Consider the following 22,161-nt stretch of genomic DNA (forward strand, 5'->3'; position numbering starts at 1 on the left):
ACACTGTTTATAGTGTTGAATTTACAGTGTTAATCTAGTACTTTACAGTGTAGAAAATGTACACCGTGAGTGTAAAGAGTTACACTTACAATTGTTGTTTAACACCCTTGGTGTTGATTTTATTCCATTGGATTACACTGTTAGAGTTATTAATAAAGCATTCTGTTCAGTGGGGGAACAAAATTGTACACTATTATATGGTGTTAATGTACAAGATAAAATCAAGAATCTTCAGACCGATGTATAAATCCAAAGTTTATTTAACAAATGGGCAAAGTGGCTACTTTAAAACATATGCCAGTTGTGTAAAGGTCATAGTCAATCATATTCATGAGCTGTTGCACAGAAATAAAATAAAAGTTAATTAAATGCGCAAAATCATCAAATTTGCCTAGACATTAACAAATATGAGAGGTAGATTTGAACAAGATTGCAGAAAGCTACTTGTCGACAGTTGTGTAGCATCTAAACACTGTTCCTCTTTGTCCCATCAGCGAGCAGGTATGGCTGTGTAGTCTCTTCAATTTAGTCAAGTTGTTCTTGTATGTTAGTCTCTGCCTAAAGATCAAAAACAAAAATAAAACTCAAAGTCATCTTTTCAATTGACTGCCTTTATATTAGTTTTCCACAATACCAGCTAACTGGCAATATTTTGAGGCAAACAATACTAATAAAGCAAATATTATTACCTTATTGTGCATGACCTTATTCTACATCCCTTACGCCCAGTGATTGGGTTGAAAACAGACAAACCCAAAAATGGGTTGCTTTAACCCAGCAGTTGGGTTAAATGGTTGCCTAAAACAACCCAATCACTGGGTTAAAGCAACCCACACTGTAAAAAAAATATTTTCATGATTTGTTATCACAACTTTTTACCATTTGTCAAATCAACTTAGATAATTAATGTGGTTCAGATAACATAATATTTTAAATGTCTATTTATTAAACCAATCTCCTTTGTTGTATTAACTCAAAAAAATGTTTTCAATGAACCCAAACTTTTAAGGCAACCTGGTAACTTATTTTTTTTTTAAGTTAAAGGAAGTGTAAGTAAGATCCAAAACTGGTACTGCAATCACTATGCCCTCTCCCCCTCCCCCTGACTCGAGGTTGCCAGATAGGCTGCAGGATCCAGCAGGAACGTTTGTAGCTGCAGCTGTGGTAACTAGAGCGGATCTGGCAACCCGGATGCTGAAACACTACTGACTTTGTGATTGGTAGATGGGTGGAGGGCGGAGCTTCAGGCCAAAACACAACATGACAACTTCAACATCAGTTGAGGTCTGTGACAACAACTTTTAAGTGACAATATCCTGGCCGGACTACTGTTGTCAGTGAAATGAACACAATTTCTTAATGTCTAGTTACATATCAAGTCCATATTATGATTAATTGAAATACATTTATTACATACAGTTCCTTTAAACAAACATATTTTTACAGTGGATTTTTTTTTTCTTTTCCCATTTTCAACCCAACTTGGGTTGTTTTTGACCCAGCACTTTTAAAAGTGTAATCCTAACCAATACCTAAACTTGAACGCTACAAAAACGACCTTAATAACTATTGATAAGCAGTTAATTAGGAGTTTGTTGTGACAAAAGTCATAGTTAGTAATGAATATGTGTTCTCCACACTAAAGTGTTACTATCTTCACCCAATATTTATCTTGATATTACAGATTCAATGAAGTGCTATTATTTGCTCAGAACTCTTCAGATGCACCCAAAATGTACAAGATAAATTCCTTTTGGAACCAAACACACAGACTGGGAATCATTTAGCAGATTAGCCAATTACGGCCAAAAATTTGCTTTTCCCATGTACAGTGTTTAAAAACAGTGCTGACCGCACAGTGATAATTAACACATGTTAGTGTGTGTTAGTGCTGCTAATGGTCAGCAGTGAGTGTTTGGATGGGTTTGTGATGTTGGTAGAAACAGGCTGTTCTTGTGCCACTTCAAAAGGGGGAGATAAAAGTCAAGACGTTTCCCTCTCTGGAGCTGGGGACCACAGGAGGCCAGGCCATGAAACAGCAACCTCTTTTTTAAAGTGAACACCACACTCACACACACAGACACACACACACACACACACACACACACACACACACACACAGACACACACACACACACACACACACACACACACACACACACACACACACACACACACACACGTCTGGTTCACTATCTGTGGGGACTCTCCATAGACGTAATGGCTTTTATACCATACAAACCTTATTTTTTATCCTCATACACTGCCCCTGCCCCTGCCCCTAACCCATCACAGGAAACATTCTGAATTTTTACTTTCTCAACAACAATAAAAACGCATCCTGTATGATTTATAAGCATTTTGAAAAGTGGGGACCGCTGGCGGGGTCCCACAATGTAGGTGATCTCAGGTTTTATTGTCCTTATGGGGACACTTGGTCCCCACAATGTAATATAAACAAGGGCACACACGCACATGCACAAGCACACACACACACACACACACACACACACACACACACACACACACACACACACACACACACACACACACACACACACACACACACACACACACACACACACACACACACACACACACACACACACACACACACACACACACACACACACACACACACACACACTGCCCAACTTTCAGCACAATTTAGTATGACCCCAACCATCAAAACAAATAAACTCCAAAGGGAGGATGAATAGATGGTGTTACTAAAACAACAGTGATTTGAATATGAAAGCGGCACTAATGTGAGATGGAACAGAGAGTGGGATTGTAGAGAGACGAGCTATGCTGAGGTAAGCTGCCCTCAGTACTCTCTCACACACACAGCAGAGGGCACTTCACCTCTCTCTGTCTCTCTGTCACTCATCTTCAATTCAAAACTTTGTTTTCTTTACATGTTCTTCCCTGTAGCACAGTGTGCCATTTGTCTCATGATAGCAGTACAGTGCATTTTTGTCTGGTTTTCAGTAAATAATTATTTTTATTTTTTTCAAATATTTATGTTTTTGTTATATTATTACATTCAGAAGAGTAGTTATTAGAACCATGGGAGTGTAAAAAGGGTCCATTTTACAGTTATTATAAAATATCTTAAAATCCTTGATATATGATAAATATTGCATCTTAAATATAAATGTATTTTGTGTTTTAAGTATAAACAAGTGCAGTAATCTATGGAAGCTTGTTTCCACCAATGAATAAAAAATAAGGTAATTGTGATTTTTTTTCTCACAGTTGCGAGGTTATATCTTAAAATTTTGACCTTATAACTCGCAATTGCAAATTTATATCTTGCTATTCAGATTTTGTTTAATCATAATTGAGATATAAACTACCAAGTCCAAGTTAAAGTCCGAATTGTAAAATATAAACTTGCAATGGCGAAAAAAGTTAGATCTGTGAGTCAGAAAAAGTCGCAATTACATTTATTTTATTTAATGATGGAAACAAGCTTCCATAGTAATCCAGTCTATAACTGTTTTTTGGTAGTTGTTTTTTTACTGAAAAAGTAAAAGTGTTGACTGTTTGCAGCTGCCAAGCAACATTGGCACATTAAAACAAAATAATATTCTTTTTGTAGTGCATATGTTTCAGTTTGCTCTTATCATATAGTGTTTTCTGTGACATTTTCCATTTTCGCTCTCTTTAAATTCTTGGCCCAGCCTGAAACCCATTCAATGGAATTACCCTCATGGAGCGACGGCCCATTTTTACTCACAATTACACCCACACTTCCTCACGCCAAGATCAAACAGCAGACCCACAGCCGAGAAAAAAGAGTTACAAAGAAGGCTGAGGACAGAGTATTGAGGGGAAATTAAAAAAGAAATCCCCTCATTGCCACCACCAAAGGCTCATTCAAAAACCAGAAGAGAGGTAAGGGGCCTGAGTGGGATGGTTTGGTTTAAGATGAATGGTGAGGTGCTTATGAATGAGTCTATAGGTCAGGTGAAGGGCACCCACAGGGTAAAAAAATACAGATTTTTGGCAGGTGGGCCACATCTGATGTTCCCATGAACATTGAAAGACCAGTGGCACAGTGAGGTGGAAACAGACCCTGGCCAGCGGACAAACACAATACACGGTTACATACACAGACACACCCTGTGCAATCATAATTTCATAATTCTCACAGACACATTCCAGGGGTGAAGGCCCGAAGGATTAGGGTCAAAAAAGCTGGTGACTTTTTGAAAGCCAAGAAAATAAGTAGATGATGTTGTTTGTGTGTTAAAAAAGGGGAATTTAGTTTCATTTTGACTCCCTTGTGCCATATGTTTGCCAGATGAGTGATGGCTTTCTATGGGCACTGAGATTGTGTGTGTGTGTGTGTGTTTGTGTGATTTCCTGCTAACAAATGAGTAATGTGCTCCAGATAGAAAACAGGTCCCAAAACCATCGTCGGCCTTTAGGAATTTGAGTGGTCCAACCACCTCACCAAGACTGAGATATCTGGTCTGTGTCAGTGGATGTGGATGTGGATGTGGTAAAACTGGATTTTCTCTTCAGTTTTCCACTATTAGAAGAAACTGCTTTTCCAAGCAGGAAGTTACTAATAGGAATATCGATTGAAAGTGAAAGTATTAATCATCATAGACTAGGCTGAATGATATAAAGTAAAAATGATATTCCAGTAAAAATAATAATAAATATAGCTGCATTAAGGGGCCAAGCACAATGAAGCAAGCAAGAAGTAAAATCATCAGTAAAATATAGCATTTAATTTTATATACTTTATTGTAATTAGTGGCATTTTAATGTTTTGTTCAGTTTTAACGTCACCAACAGGCGCACTCCAGTCCAATTTTGTTTCTAACTCTTATGGTTCAAAAGTTATTATCGTAAACATGAGTGAAAGTTTGGACAAGTTGTGGCGCTAGAGAGTTTGATCTAGAGATACCAAATTTGCTGTTGTTAATTCTGGGACTGTCCTCTGTCAGTGTGCTAAATTGCATAACTTTCCCACAAGAACTTCAAAGGGCTGCCAAAGATTTAAGAGCAACAGAAGAAGCAACAGAAGAACGCCAATGGATACAATAGACGCCATCGCATCTTTGGTGCTTGGCCCCTAATAATAATAATAATAATAAGACGACGATAAGTATACTTAATGATAATTTTTGGTTTTGTTTAAAAAAAAGTATCATGGTTGAGCATAAACCTCACTTTCAGATTTATGTTTAAAACAAGAAAAAACTTTTCAATATATATTTGCTGAAAACTGTTACAGTAGACTGGTTGCTAAAGCTGAAACTAATCTCTGCCATAAAGAGAGCCGGAGTTGAGAACTTTGGTTCAGAGAAAGTGAAAAGTATCAGACAGTCTCTGTTTTTCATTTTATATCACTAAGATTATATTAATACTGTGACAATATTGTAAGTTACTGGCTCTTAAACCCAATTAAGTTGCTCTGAGACACAGACGAACCATCTGGTGACTTACACTGTGCAATAGACTTAGGGCAACCTAGCTCTCAAAAGCTCTAATGTTCTGTAAAACGTTGAAAATACACTCACAATCCTGCAGAGACAAACACACATGAACTTCAGCTAGAGCGCTGGAGTAAAACTTTGGCCCTGACCATCACATCTGCCTCAGGGACCTTTAATGTTCTGTTGTCTCGTGGAACAGAGCACCATGTGTGTCCAAACATCATTGTTTGAAATGTTTTGAGTTACATCACATTTATACTTCATTACCTTAGAATCACATCTACACTGTTTTCTCAGATGCCTAATCTGCATGATGAAAGCAATCACTGGGGCCTGTTTCACATGGCCATACAGAAATAAAACGACTGCCTCATTGAACCATCTTCAATTACATATTTTACATTTAATTAATTACCATCTTGGTTAATGATATTAACTATTAACATCTCACAAACATAACTTTGTCTACTCAGTATAGACAGAAGGTACAAATTATGCAATGTAAAAAAATAAAATAAAATAAAAAAACATTTAGAGAAAATATTTGCTGTTTCAACTTAAAGGTGCACTATGCAACTTTCCGTCCACTGGAGGACGCCTATTCTAAACAAAGGTATAGTTTGATGACGCCAAGTGTGAGCGCAGTATCTTGGGACATGTGGTCTTCACCTCACAGCCGGTGGAAAATAGGACTCGGGCAGAAATCATGTTTATGGATGCGGTTATTAACGTTACTGTAGTGTAAAGCAGAGCAGGATCGAGTGTTGTGGAGCTGAGCACGGCCGCTGCAGCGATTGTTATACAAACACACTCGCGAGCACCGGGACTTTTATTATGACGGGACGGGACACAGTCGCCGGGTGCTCGCACTTCTGCTTTTTCCGGTCAGGTAAAGCAGCTCTGACTAATCATATTAGACACATTTTAGTGTGTTTAAAATGATGTTATGACGTTACTCTCAAAAAAAAGTAATTGTTTGCGATGCCTTAAAAATTTCAATGAAGTCAGCTTGAAATGTGAAGTTATATTAAGTGACAACTTGGATATTTTAGTTGACCAAACTTAAAATGTTAAGACAGCACGAACGCTTACTTTTTTAAGATGAAACCATTTTTAACAGGTTTTATTTAACATAAAACCTAATAATTTTCTCTAATCATACCTAATGCAAAATCCAATGATCTAATCAGTGCAAACAGAAAGAATAGACATTGTTTAAAAAGTTAATTATGCATGGCAGGTGTTCTTTGGACTGCAGTGAAGGTCAGAGGCATGCTCATGATATTATACATGCTATTAGTGAATCAATGATATTAAACAAATAATATAACCTACAATGACAGTGCATGTAGCGTAACAGTGCAGAACCAACTGTTGATTCCATTTGATTTAATTCTGATTCGTTCAGTTTTGTCTGTTTTGTCCAATTTACTAATACATGAAATACATAATCTCTGCTAATGCTGTAAATTATACAGTGCAGCGTTTTAGACAGATCCATTTTTCTTATTGAACTATTCATTAAAAGCACCACCTCATGAGAATCAATTATTCAGGAATCAAGTTCAATAAAAATGCTTCTTGCCATTATAAAAGGGCCCGAACTATGCAGCTATATATTAATGTGGATCATGTCTGTCAACAAGCTTCGTTTGGATTACAGAAGCTTCGTTTTTATCCCACGAAATCAACAATGTCTCTAAAGAAGCGTGTTTCTGGTTGTGAGAGAAAGATACCCTCATTCAACTTCCCAAATAAGCCAGTGTTAAACAGTGGATGCAGCGTGTCTCTTATAATAATAAAACAAAATATTCTGTAGGCACTCAAGATTAACACGAGATGAACTGTTTTTCACAGCTCTAATAATGTCGCAAATCAATTAACATTACTTACAAACTAAATGAATATTTAACATATTTAATATTTCATCTATATACAGCTTGATCTAATATCTGGAGATTGTACCTAACCTAAGCTGGCCCCACTTTATATTAGGTGGCCTTAAGTACTATGTACTTGCATCAAAAAAAGTACAATGTACTATGTTCAAATTGTATTGCCAAACACCTTTGCTGAAATTGAGGTGGGATACGGGTAGAGTTAGGGACAGGTGTGGTGGTGTGGGTCAGTTTAAGGGTAGGGTTAGGTGTAAGGGAAGTGTCAATGGTGTAATTACAAATATAACTACAGAAATGAATTACAGACAATTACATGCAGGCATTTTTTTTTATGTAAGTACAATGTAAAAACATGTATGTACACAATAAGTGCATTGTATCATATGATTAATTACAATGTTAGTACATAGTAGTTAAGGCCAGCTAATATAAAGTGGGTCCCCTAAGCTTTACTGAAAGGAAGGTCAGTCATGCACAGTGATGTATAGAGTTGTACATCAACAGTGATTGAAGGGTACAAGTTCATGCCACACTGCGAGCAATATCCAACAAGTCCATTTTGGTCTGCCAGATGTCTTTTGCCGATGCAAACACATTTGAGTCAATTTGGACACTGTTATGCCAGAATCATTCCAGAGCACATGTGGACCTGATTGCAACAACAAATATTTGGTATTAGGTTTACCACCAGAGCCTTTGATCATGCTGATGAACAAGCTGAAAAATCAAAGTGTCAGCATTTAGAGCATCAGCAATATGGAATGTCTTCTGGGTTACAAGGTAAACAAGTTCACACAGTTCCACCCTCCTCATATCCTGGCACAGACACACGATCACACCTTCCTCAGCAAAGCACGTCCAATTCAAACAGCGCTGTTTTGGCAAGATCCTTCGTTGCATGAAATGGCCGCCAGATCTCCCTTTAAACGCACCCTGATTGTTTGATTGCCTGGAATGTTCCACATCTCAGCCCATGAAGCCACCAAGGTTTAAGTGGCTAGCAGCACGAGTGTGAAATTAAAGCACTTAGTTACTCGCCAGTAAATTCTATACAGTTGGTATGAGGATCACACACGATGTAGGCAGTAGTAAAACCTGACTTTATTCAATTCCATATGTAATTTTCTATGCATAAATCTCTCCTCAACCCCCCTCAGACTTATAACACAGACTTACTGTTCATTTTAAAATCTGAGGTGTTATTTTCTGAGCTCAGGGACCTTTTAAATCACTGAGCAGGGGCGTAGCACCAAATTTTGGGCCCTGGGTACAAACCATCTTGCTGGGCCCCCGTACCATGTATGTGTATGTATAGAAAACTGACTTCTAAGGCCCCCCCCCCTGCCTCGGGCCCTGGTTACTCAGTACCCTTTATCCCCCCAGTCCCACGCCCCTGTCACTGAGTAACATTCTTTACAATTAAATGGTTTTTCCTCTGTCTGCTAAGCTGTCTACATTAGCATTTGAGCGTTAGCATGTGGTGCTAACGGAGCTTTATTGTCATATGCTGGAAATCACTAGGGATACATTATGCACCTGGCTAGAGTTTTTCCATTTTTGCACATTATTCAAAGCCGAAGAACAATAAAGCTACGATGTTAATTTAGAAAAGATGTGCCACTGAAAATATGGGTACATTGCTTCTACTTCCATGGGTCTAATTCAATTATAGTCTAGTTTTATAGGTTTGTTTCAGCCCACCAAAGCAGAGAATGCAATGTGTAACAGAATGGCATCACATAACAGCAGCCTGCAAGACAGAAGCTGAAAACTGACATCAAGTCAAGTGCATTGTACTACTTATTATCAGTGGTAGACAACACAAATCCTGAACTTGAGTTAAAGCACACACAAAACAGAAAAAACAACTGAAATAGTATTTTCTTGTGAAACATACACAATGTTTAAATATTTTTTTTTACAGTCTACAGATAAAACATTACTTCAATTAAAGTATAAATACTTCTCAGTAAAACTACAAACATAATTACTTTTAAATATATAGTGCACTAAGTACCAAAAATAAAATGACTGACACTGTAAAAAAAAAAAAAAAAAAGATTCAGGTCTCCAATTGAAAATGTTCAAGTGACTGATCACATCAAAAGGTTTCAGCTAGCCAAATTTAATTTCTGTTAATTATACTGCATCAATTCACAGAATTTCAATTCAGCAAAATGAAAAATGTATCAATTCACAGAATTTCCATTCAGCCAACTCAAAATTTAGATGTGATTAGTCACTAGAAAATTTTATATTGGAGCATTTTTTTTTTAATTTTTTTTTTTTAATAGTGTACCATTCTATTTTTGTAGGACTACTATTTTCTAATTTTGGCTATTCCATAATCTCAGAATACCATTGGTTTCTTAACTTGAGACTCACTCGGACTGGATCACTGAATGAGTTCCAAACCATCTTTGAAATGTTTTTATTTGAAATGTAATTTGATTGTTTAGTTTGTCTCACGTCCCATTCAATTACATGAAGAGGGCGGGGTTTATGACCTATACTGGGGCCAGTCACCTGGAGGCAATCAAAGTCCTTTTGCTTTACTTTACAGTTTGTTAAAGTAAAGTTAATTGTTTCTTTACAAAGTGACATTGCCAACTACAGGCCTGGCAGCTTAATACAGAATTTGTAATCGTTTTAACAGATCCGAATGTTTTGACAACATTGTGATCTGTACACAAAAAACGCAAAGGAAAAACTTTTCAGTTTTTAATACATCGTTGTGGTGGGACAAGCAGCGGGGTGAGGGACCGTGAGGCCGGTGATGAGTGTTAACGAGTGCCAGCAGCATGACACACCGGTCTCGTCTCACGGCCATGTGACGGAAGCATAAAAGGAACGGCTGCGGAAGACGAGAGAGGACCAGGCTTGGAATTTATGTTGAGTTTTGTTTAAGTTTTATTATGTTTGTGTGGGCAGTCGTCCGTGAGGGGCTGCCCACGTTTTATTTTGTGGGTATTTGCGGGCAGTCGTCCGTGAGGGGCTGCCCGGGGTTTTACTTTCGTTTTGTTTATTTATTTGTATATTAAAGTTTGTTTGCCGGTTCCCGCCTCCTTCCTTCCAATCTAAGAACTTCATTACAATCATTAAGTAAACATACCCTCAATTACTAACGAATTTCTAATAACGAGTAAAAAGTCAGATCGGGCTTTGGAATGCAGTGAAGAAAAAGATTTTCGAAATAAAAATACTGATCAAGTGCATACAGTTTACTTGAAAAATGGACAGTAAAAAAAATCATAGTTTACTTTCAACCATTACTTTGTTCAAGAACTGGTAAATTTAATTTAAAAAAAGAATAATTGGATTTTGTTTTCACTTAATTTATAGAGGCTGGTAAACCTGCCCATTCGAATAAAACTGTTGTGACCTTACTGAAAGACTGTAGAGACAACATTGAAGAAATAAAATGTGAAATGTGTAGACTATATTCATAATAAGCACTAGCTATTTCATGGACATACAGTTTACCTTGTTTGCCAGTGGACTGATAAAAACCTTTTTTAGCGGTCAGCCAATAAAATGGAAAGTAGCAGATTTCACCAGCTCTTGCCATGTTTGCATATAATGCAGCTCCTGTTATTTAACTAATCAGAAAGATCGTTGAAGCCCTCATTCTGTCACAAATGAATTTTTCTCAACCAAATGTTGCCCTGAAACCTTCTGCCTTTGTCATATTAATCTGTTCCCTCTCTTTTTCCAATCTCTCAAATGGAACAGTGTTGGCTCAATTTCTGCTGGATACTCCCAGTACACAGTGTTCACATTTGTCAAGCCAAATCTTCACTTAACAGCAAAGGGATTTTAGGATAGATCCACAGCCCGATTAAACACACAAACTCTATAGAAAGAAGGCGAGGTTCTGCTAGAGACAGCCCGTGTTTGAAGTGGGGTCGTGCTACAGTAAGTGAGGCGGAAGCACCTCTCTTATCTTATACCACAACATTCTTTGTTTATTTCCTCATTAAGCTTAATTTCAATCAGGGCTGATATGAAACACTTTAATACTTGTATATATTTGTATTCTAATAAAGAACAACCCTTGTGATCCAAATCCTGTCTGAATGCAAAACAATGTTATACAGTTTAATAATCCAATGAAGAAAACTTTTTTTTGTTGTTGTTATTTTTGGTACTGGAAATAACTTTTTTCTTTATGTCAACACAGCCCTTTACTGCATTCAGAATAGAGGTGAAATGCTTGTTGCCTCCATGCATCTTTAGTTAGACTTATTTTTATGTCAACTTTTGAAGTTATGATTGGTTCTGTGGCCTAGGTAACATATCCTCTAACATATCCTCTGCAAATGCATTACTCCTGTCTCGTCTGCCTCTGCTCTATCCCTCATTTCTCTGGCAAAGGGGTCATGAACTGGCTCTTTTTATTTTTTATACTGTTGTCTGAGGCCAACTTATGACGTTTGCGTGGTTTTTACATTCAAAAACAACATAATGAATACGTAATATGCTATTTTCTACCCTGGTTTTGGGAAGGTCTCATGGAACACTCGATTATTATGGGCATACCACACTGAAGACTTGGAAGTACACTGTAAAAAATTTATGTTCAATAAGTTATGACAACATATGTTTTTACATTGTTTTAACTCATCAAAATAAGTTGAGCAATGTTAACGTCTCAGGTTACGTATGTAACCATGGTTCCCTGAGAGGGAACGAGACGCTGCGTCGAAACGCTAGGGGACGCCTCTGCGTGCCATGTCATGAAGCACTTGTGTAATCAGTCCAATAGCGGGACGATACGTCACGGGCGGGTGACGTCATCGACCAGGAAGCTATAAAGCATGCCCGGACCAAACAGTCACTAGCTTCTGGAAAAGTCGAACAAATCGATCACAGGCATGCCGGGAGTATGGCATCTCGACGCAGCGTCTCGTTCCCTCTCAGGGAACCATGGTTACATACGTAACCTGAGACGTTCCCTATCTCGAGGGAACTTCGAGCTGCGTCGAAACGCTAGGGGACCTCAATACCCACGCCGCCAGAGTCCCAAATGTCTGTATGTGTGAATCAACCCAGAAACACCCGGGACCCCGGTGTAGAGGCTACATCTAGATTGTAAAACCTCACAAATGTATGCGGAGAGGACCACCCAGCCGCATCACATACCTCTGACAATGAAACTCCCGAAATAAGAGCCATAGAGGCAGCCATACTCCTAGTGGAGTGGGCGCGGACCCTCATTGGTGAAGGATGTCCGGCCGACTCATAAGCGAGCGAAATAGCCTCGACTATCCACTTGCTAAGCATCTGCTTTGAAGCCGGTTTTCCCTTGCTCGGGGACCCAAAAACACACAAACAACTGTTCTGAGTTTCGCCACAGGGCAGCCCTGTGGACATATGCATCTAGGGCCCTGACCGGACATAGCAGATTTAGCTTCTCTTGGTCTTGACTAGTGAACGGAGGCGGACAGAAAGCCTGCAGCATTAGTGGTCCCGGCACATTAGTCGGGACCTTGGGAGCATATCCTTCCCTCGGGAAGAGAAATGCTTTTACCATTCCTGGTGCAAACTCCAGACAAGAGGGTGCCACTGCCTAAGTAGGCACCCTCGAGCGTGCCGCAGGTCTGCGCCTCAAAGTACCACGAAGGAAACGCATGACCCAAGGGTGTTTCCCCAATGATGCATTATCTAATGGAATATGATAAGCAGATATCGCCGACACATATACTTTCAGTGTTGACGGAGATAACCCTGCGGAGAATTTTTCTTGTAGGAACTCAAGAACTGAACCGAACGGGCAGTTAACAGGGTCCAAAGCCTGGTGCGTACACCAGGCGACAAAAACTCTCCATTTGAGTGCGTAAAGTCTCCTTGTGGATGGTGCTCTGGAGTGCAACATGGTCTCTATCACCTCAGTAGATAGACCCGTGTTTATGAACTGGGCCCCCTCAGGGGCCAAGCCCACCGTTTTCACAGTTCCGGGCGCGGGTGCAGTACTGACCCCCCCGGCCTGCGAAAGAAGATCTCTCCTGACTGGGATTTTCCAGGGAGGACCTTCTAGGAGAGACATAATGTCGGCGAGCCATACTTGGCCCGGCCAGAGCGGGGCTACCAATAAAAGCTGAACCCCGTCCCGGCGGACGCTCTCCAGCACTCCTGGGAGCAATGCCAGAGGGGGGAAGGCGTACAGCAGGGCTGGATGCGTGAGGGAGAAATATGCTGGACAGTGTGTCGTCTCTCGAGACGCAAACAGATCCACCTGGGCTCGCCCAAAGCGGATCCACAGCTCCTCCACCACCTCGGGTGGAGTCTCCATTCTCCCGGCATCACTCCCTGCCTCGACAGGGAGTCTGCCGCTACATACAGGACCCCCGGGATGTACATCGCCCTGAGCGAGAGCATCTTGCCGTGGGCCCATGTTAGCATATGACGCGTCAGCTTCCACACCCGACGCAATCTCAACCCCCCCTGGTGATTTATATACGAGACCACCGAAGTGTTGTCTGACCGAACTAACACATGGCGGCCCCGCAGGTCTGAGAGGAAGTGTTTGATTTTATATGATTGAAACACAGCCATCAGCTCCAGCTGGTTTATGTGCCAGGAGAGCTGACGGCCGCTCAGACCTTGGGCCGAGCGGCCACTCATGACCGCTCCCCAGCCAGTTAGGGAGGCATCCGTCGTTAGCGTTACGCGACGACAAGGAGCCCCCAGAACTGGACCTTGGGACAGGAACCAAGGATCTTTTCACTTCACTAAGGCACGTAGGCAGCGCCGCGTGACCTTGATCAAGCGAAAAAGGGTTTCCCCTCAGGGAGAACCCCTTGGTCCTGAGCCACCACTGTAAGGGTCTCATGTACCGCAGGCCAAAAGGTACCCCGTTGGACGCTGCTGTCATCAGCCCTAACACTCTCTGAAAGTGTTTCACAGTGAGTGACTGACCTAGCTTTATCTGGTTCACGGTATCCAGGATCGTTTTTATCCTGGGAGGGGATAGCCGAGCCAACATTATTTTCGTGTCCCAGACTACCGCCAGAAAAGTAGTACTCTGCAGCTTATAGGTGCCAGCACACATTTCTTTCCGTTCAACCTTAGCCCCAACACTCTCATATGGGCGAGAACAGCATCTCAATGCTGAACGCCCACTGTTTCGACTATGCTAACATCAGCCAATCGTCGATATAGTTGAGCACGCGAATGCCCTGGAGTCGCACCTGAGCCAGAGCTGCATTCACGCACTTGGTGAAAGTGTGGGGTGATTAAGCTAGGCCGAATGGCAGCACTCAATACTGGTAAGCTTCGCCCCCAAAAGCAAACCTGAAGACCTGTCTGTGCTGCGGAAGGATGGAGATGTGGAAGTATAAATTTTTTAGGTCTATTGTGACACACCAGTCCTCGGACCTGACGTGACACACGATCTGTTTTATCGTGAGCATTTTGTTTAGCTGATGCAGATCTAAAAATAGGCCTTAACCCTCCATCCTTCTTTGGAACTATGAAGTACCGGCTGTAAAAGCCCGACTCTCTGCAGAGGGGAGGGACCCGTGTATAGCCTCTTTTCGCAGAAGAGTCTGTACCTCTCGTTCCATGACCAGAGGCTGCTCGGGGGTTACTACCGTAGGAGTAACCCTGCTGAACACGGGTGGGTGTGACCCGAACCCTTTTTATAATGTGAGCAGGACCCATTCTGAGATATTCGGCAGAAGTTTCCACGCTGCCAGAAAATCTACTAAGGGAACCAGCCTCTCGAGGCTGGTCTCTGGATTTTCCTGGGTGGTCAGCCCGGTGTCCTGTAACGGATAACCGGCAGGTAGCAACCGAACTGACCGCCCCGGGGCCCTCACGAGAGGGCGCGAACATCCCCAAGCCGCTACGTTTCCGGGCGGACAAGGAGATATATGTTCGCCGGGGACCGCCGCGCCCTGAAGCACCAACGGTGGCAGGGTTGGCAGACCGGCCCCCCCCGATGGCACCGGGAAAGAGCGGGCGCCTCGGCGAGCCGCACTCTCCCGGAGGGGACTGCCATCGGAAGTCCTGCGCCTCTGACGTCAGGACTTCTTAGCCGAGGCCTTCCTAGCAGTAAGGACGGCCCTCAGATCCGCCCTACCACGGGAAGGTCCCGGCTGAGCGCGTCGCCCGGATCCCCGATCCCTCTGCGGGGGGGGGGCCCCGAGCGGCCACGCTCTCTCTTTGTTTTGCTCGGTGTAGGTTTGAGAAAGGATGTACTCGGCTGAGGCTGCCCCGCTCGACAGCCCCAGAGGGACATTTTGATTTATTTATTTATTTATTATATATATATTTTTTTATATTTCACATCTCAATATCAATATCCCCCAGCAGGTCTGCTTGTTTTATATGCTTGCAGGGCAACCGCCGTATACAAACCGGCGGCCGCCTGATCTGCTGCCGAATATGCCCTACCCCCAAAGCCGACTTTTTTTTTTTTTTTTTTTTTACCGGCTTGTTGTGGGCAGCTGTGGGGCTGTGTGACGATGTGGACTCGGGGGAGAGATAGCTCGCAAGCGTCTCTTCCCCGCGAGACATCGTCGCCCTTTCTGAATGATAGATGCAGACCCATAATCTACGCGATGCCTCGGCAAACACGCGATCTGAGCCACTAAACTCAACCCCGTAATCTACACGCTGCCTCGGCAAGCGCGAGATCCGCGATCGAGTCATAGAATCTATATTGTAGACCCGTGATCTACACGCTGCCTCGGCAAACGCGAGATCCGAGCCACTAGATTCAGCCCCTCGTAATCTCAAACATACTGTCTGCTCGCCATTATATTGTTCTTTCTCTTTTTTATTTTATTTATATATTTATTTATTTTTTGGCGAACTTCTTGACACTCGGCCGGCCAGTCTAAACTTAACCTGGACACAGCGCGAGTTACACCAATAGCACCTCTTTTTATGAGTGTGTGTGTGTCGTTTTCTTTTGGCAGATCATCATCAGCGCTAACAACATCCAGTTCCTCGGAGCTGGAGTGCTGCTGCGCTTGTGCCTCAGCGCGAGCGGAAGAAAACCGCAGAGCGTGCTTCCAGCTCGCTAACTGAGGCATGAGATCCAGCGGGTAAAGGCAGAGATAGGGGATCACCCGTCTCTAACCCCGCCACTAGATCCAACTGCGATCCCCAGGACGCGAGCCTTCGCTGCGCCTCGGCAACAGCGGGACCCGAGCCCTGAGGACCGCGAGCCAAAGCACTCTCCTCGAAGAGTGCCCGGCGTGATCTTAATATGCGCATTGGGAGTCTCTCGCAATGCTCGCAGCCGACCCCCTCGAGAGCTGACTGGGCATGCTCGAGCCCCAAACACATCACACATTAGGACGTGTGTATCCCCACAGGGAGGAACACAATACCTATACTGACTTGCCATATTTCTTTCTTTCTTTCTTTTTTGAACACACACACAATAAATGGACATACAATTCACACAGAGCGCTTGTGAAGACACAGAAGCTAGTGACTGTTTGGTCCGGGCATGCTTTATAGCTTCCTGGTCGATGACGTCACCCGCCCGTGACGTATCGTCCCGCTATTGGACTGATTACACAAGTGCTTCATGACATGGCACGCAGAGGCGTCCCCTAGCGTTTCGACGCAGCTCGAAGTTCCCTCGAGATAGGGAAACTTGTTTTTATTAGTTATACAAGATGTAACTCATTTTTTAAAGTCAGTTTAACATAATTTAAGTTGAAATAACTTAAACATCCAAGTCGATTCTACTGCAAAAGTTCAAAATGTGCCTTTTTTTTTACAGTGTAGACGCCCCCTGCCATGATTGGATAAGCTTTGCATATTACAATGAGCTTCGACTCCCCCATGAGGAATTGTTTTGAAAGTGTGTGGGGAAACGGCAAACAGAACAATTCACCCACAGGACTAGTAAAATGTCTTTATAAAACAAACACAATGATTTATCTCTTATCCACCTGCAATTAATTGGAATGTTATTTTTTATTACTTGGCCCGCCTGATCGGTGGATATAACCGCAAACTGTGCATCACTACACATGCACACACACACACACACACACACACACACACACACACACACACACACACACACACACACACACACACACACACACACACACAAGCATGCATGCACGCACAAGCCTCACTGCAGAGTCAGCATGATCATCTTCTGTGATTTTTTTTTTTTTCTTCAAACAGTCTTCAAACATCAAGAGAGTGAACATCACACATCAAGAAGGAAATGTTATTTCACTATTTAAGATCGCCTGTTGGGCTGGTGAAATGTTTTGGTAGTCCGTCTGGAAAACACATAGCCCTGGGATGTTGGGCTTTGCGAGCCATGGCCCATAACATTAAATGTCCGTGTCTGATCCCGATTCACAGCACATTGAACCAACAATACTTTGAATAAAGGATTTTCCAGCCTGTGACAGCGTGTTTGTAACAATGCAATACTATCATTAAAACAATGTTTTCACTCACATAAGTGTGTTCATTCATCCATGTAATCTCATCCTGTCTGCAAATCCAGTCTCTTGTTTACAAGCGAATCTGTGGTGAAATGAAGGAACAAATGCGGGTCTTACCCACATGAGCCAGATATTCATTGAAAATAAAGCTCATCTATGCATTCATATTGGAATCCGAATTAAAGGCTTAGTTCACCCAAAAATGGAACTGATGTCATTAATGACTCACCCTAATGTTGTTCCACACCCGTAAGACCACCGTTCATCTTCAGAACACAATATATTTTATATTTTAGTCCCAGACCACATGCAGTCTATGCACACTGTACTGTCCATGTCCAGAAAGCTAATAAAAACATCATCAAAGTAGTCCATTTTATGAGCATATCCCTCCAATCTAGTCCTTGCACTAGCTCCCTGTCAGGTGTTGCCTATAATTTTTTAATTATCATGCTTACCTACAAGGCCTTGCATGGTTTAGTGCCACAATATCTGTCTGAACTTTTAACGATCTACACACCAAGGTGTGATCTCCGCTTTTCCGATTACTGTTCCTTCAACACTGTTAACTAAGAAAATATTTGGAACAACCCCATTGTGGACCCCAATGAATTTCATTGAATGGATTAAAAAAAACAAAAAAACATTCACCATCTTTTGTTCTTACATCTTTGTTCATTTGGTCTTACAAGTTTGGAATGACTTGAGGGTGAGTAACAGATGACTGAATTTTCTTTTTTTTAGCGAACTATCCCTTTAAGATTCAACAGCAGATGTCTAATCTCAATCAGTCTTGCTTTACAGCGTGTTATTCCTGGGCTGTTTTGTGTGCTCGCAGCCAGTGAAACCCATCATCAAAGCACTTGTCCTGACTAGGATATTGGCTGAACATACTTCTCCTTTTCTAGCCTGCGCCCCTGCAGTCTCTGGGGCTCCAGGGGCAGGAAGCTGAACCCCAGGCTTGTGGGGATGGAAACCAAATCCAGAGCTCCTGCTTTTGGGAAGACTGAGACAGCTTGCTGCGTCTGAGGCTGAATTTAAGTCCGTCAACAGGATCCAAGGGTTGCAGTGGTTGTGGGCAGGTCCAGTTTTCAACACAGTGAAAGGTAGTGAGGCTGCTCTGATCGCATTGGGACACGTCTTTTTGCTGAAGGTGCTGAAATATTTCCTGTCATCTCTGGAGCTTTGCCCCGAAAATCCTCTCTGCTACAGACATTAGCATTGGTAGTTGCAAGCAGTAGTACTTTAGTGGGGATACTATAAAGGGAAGTATCATAGATCACCACTCGTACAAAAAGAAATGGGAGAAAGAGTTGAGAAAGAGAAAGAAGGGAGAAGAAGCTGAAAATATTTAGCTTGTCACTTGGGCAGTACCTTAAAAAGTACACCTTTATATGTACACCTACACCTAAAACGTGTTAATGATTATTCTGAAATGGGATAGGGACACATTCAAGCATAGTGTTACTTCTGGCAGGTCACATCAGTCATGCTTGCATCCACTGACTCTCAGCAGATCATGTCTACCTATAGAATACCTATAAGGTCCTTCGGTATTATCAGCTATAGCATTGCTCGGGAGCTAATTACCCTCCTCCATCCCTAGTTCCTCCTCTTATGTGTACAATCAATTATTGAACATTAATGACATCAGCAGAACAGGGCACCACGGTGGCTCAGTGTGTCGCACTGTTGCCTCACAACAAGATGTTCCCCGGTTTGAGCCCCAGCTGAGCCAGGAGTTCTCCCTGTGTGCAGTTTGCATGTTCTTTCTGTGTGCTCTGGTTTCCCCCACAGTCCGAAGACATGCAGGTTAGGTGGATTGAATATGCTAAATTGTAGGATTGTGTGTGAAGGTTTTAGGATGGGCATCTGGCGTAAAACCTGCGCCAAATCAAAGGTCTGTGTGCAGCTGACCCTACAAATGATTGGGATAATGCTAGGAATATGATGAAGGATATCTGCAATATACAGAACTGAACCATATCAACACAAACCAAACTGTATGCTAATTGTCAATTTTGCAAAATTGCTAATTTTGATGATAGTGGTCCTGACAGGGCCAAAAATTAAGACTGAATAAATTCACCCATTTTCCAAACTGTTTGTCCCATGCAGGGTCATAGGGATACTGGAGCCTATCCCAGCATCTCGGGCCATTTGCAAGGGGAAACTGGAGAACCCAGAGGGAAGCCACACAGGGAGAACATGCAAACTTGAGGCCGACAGAAAGGCCTCCTCTGACAGGGCCTGAACCTGGGATGTTCTTGCTGCAAAGGAACAATGCTACCCATCATCATGCTGCCCGAATGAATGAATTAATATTCTAAATTTGACTTTGATGAATTAATTAAAAAAACAAACCTTAAAAGTTATGTTTTTCTTAATAACACTTGTTCTTACTTCAGGTAGCATTACTTATATATATACATTTTAGTATATTGCACATTTGCAAAAAGCTAAATTGTATCCAATAAACTGCTTAGGATTTCTGGGTTAAAGGGTTAGTTCACTCAAAAACGAAAATTCTGCCATTAATTACTTACCCTAATGTCGTTGACACCCGTAAGACCTCCGTTCATCTTTGGAACACAAATGAAGATATTTTTTGTTGAAATCCGATGGCTCAGAAAGGCCTTCATTGACACCAATGTCATTTCCTCTCGTAAAAGACCCATAAAAGGGTGTGAGATGGGCTTTGTATCGACGTCTTTAGTGCCTTTTATGGGTCTTGAGAGAGGAAAGGACATTGGTGTCAATGAAGGCCTGTCTAAGCCATTGAATTTCAACAAAAATATCTTCATTTGTATTGCGAAGATGAACGGAGGTCTTATGGGTTTCAAACGACATTAGGGTAATTAATTAATGAGAGAAATTTCATTTTTGGGTGAACTAACACTTTAACCCAGAAATCCTTAATATAACCTCAATAACCTTAAAGTTTAATTTTTTTTAGGCCAAATGATGGCTTTTTTTTTCTCTTTCAGTTGTAAAAATTGCATTGCATCCCATATTAGTTCCAATATGCACCTTTTCTGGTTAAATAAGGTACTAACCCCAGAGACAAGCTCATGTACCTCTTTTCATATTGTATTACTCATCAGCACTGAAAATTGCTTACTGGGAATCTTTAATTCCAAGCTGGCTGCCAAGTGAACTGACTTGCCTTAAAGTGACTTTGACAGTTACTGACACTGGGAGGACAACACAATGCCAGAGCAACTGGAATATAAATGTTACTTTTATTGTATCCCAGTGCTTCATTTGACTCATCAGTCCCTCAGGAATTAAAATAGTAGCAGCCCGAAACCCTAAACTTGTGTAAGCAACATTTAATGACCGTACCTGGGAAAAGCTCCTCTTTTCTGGCATTCAGACCAGTACGTCTGGGAACGATAACTGGTCAGCTGAATAAGTTCCTGTCAAAACAATGAACCAAAGTGCCATGTACTTTGATGTCTTGCTCCGACTGGTCACTGAGAGGATTATCTGGTTTGAGACTTCTAGAATAAACACAGTCAGACCAGTTACAATGGAGATGAAGGTACATGATACCATGAACAAATCGACTGTTTTGAAAGACAGACTGCCCAATTAGTCATATGACATACTGTGAAAACAGGTTCACATTAAACAAATCAGAGTCCTTTGGCAGTTGCTTGTCTCCTAATCTGAGTGATTATGGATAGCGAGAAGAGGATATAGATAAAATGACTGAGCTGGAGCCAGGGCTGAGGAATGACATGGCATGGAAATCAATGCCAGGTTTAGGATCTCTGACGAACATGCATTTTCCGCCCTGATAGCGAAAGCAGTGGGAACTTCCTGCCAGAGCAGCGTTCACAGTCACCAAGTAATCCCTGTGAGCTCAATGTTTAACAGCCACTTACTGGGAAGAGGGATTTACACACGAGCACACGCATTTATGTGCACACACAGTGACTGCGTGTAACTATAACAGCAGAAATCAATTAGAAGGCAAAGAAAGCATGTTGAGATGTTTACTGAATAATTCACCCATTCCACGGCCAGTGCAGGTCTGGCTTGTGTCGAGACCTCCAGTGGGTTTCCATCCTCTCTGCTGGGGGCAAGATGTTGCAATTTGTGGGCTGCTTTCTGAGGAGTTTGTTTTGTCCTGAATCAGTTACGGTTGGCAGGAGGCCCAGCATGCTTTCACGAACGGTGTAGTGTTTGGAGTGTCAGGGGAGGCTATGAATTCCCACACTATCATATGTCATAATGCCACATATCATCCAAGTTTATGAATTTGATTAACTTATTTCTCAGCCATGATATCTCCGGAATTTTACTTTAATATATCGGATTTAATAGATTTATTTAACACATACCTAATTTGACATGTGTGGCGAGGTGAAC

The 22,161-nt window shown here is 41.9% G+C and overlaps 1 long non-coding RNA gene across 1 annotated transcript; it reads right to left on the bottom strand.

The window, feature by feature from the left end:
* Positions 1-377: 377 nt before the first annotated feature.
* On the bottom strand, positions 378-19,066 carry LOC137040851 (uncharacterized). The gene is made up of 3 exons (XR_010897997.1): positions 18,679-19,066; positions 17,798-17,866; positions 378-558 (listed from the first exon to the last, which is right to left on the bottom strand). It is a non-coding gene; the product is annotated as an uncharacterized lncRNA (long non-coding RNA).
* Positions 19,067-22,161: the final 3,095 nt, after the last annotated feature.

This window comes from Pseudorasbora parva, chromosome 15 (assembly GCF_024679245.1).
Source record: "Pseudorasbora parva isolate DD20220531a chromosome 15, ASM2467924v1, whole genome shotgun sequence".
Taxonomy (NCBI): Eukaryota; Metazoa; Chordata; class Actinopteri; order Cypriniformes; family Gobionidae; genus Pseudorasbora; species Pseudorasbora parva.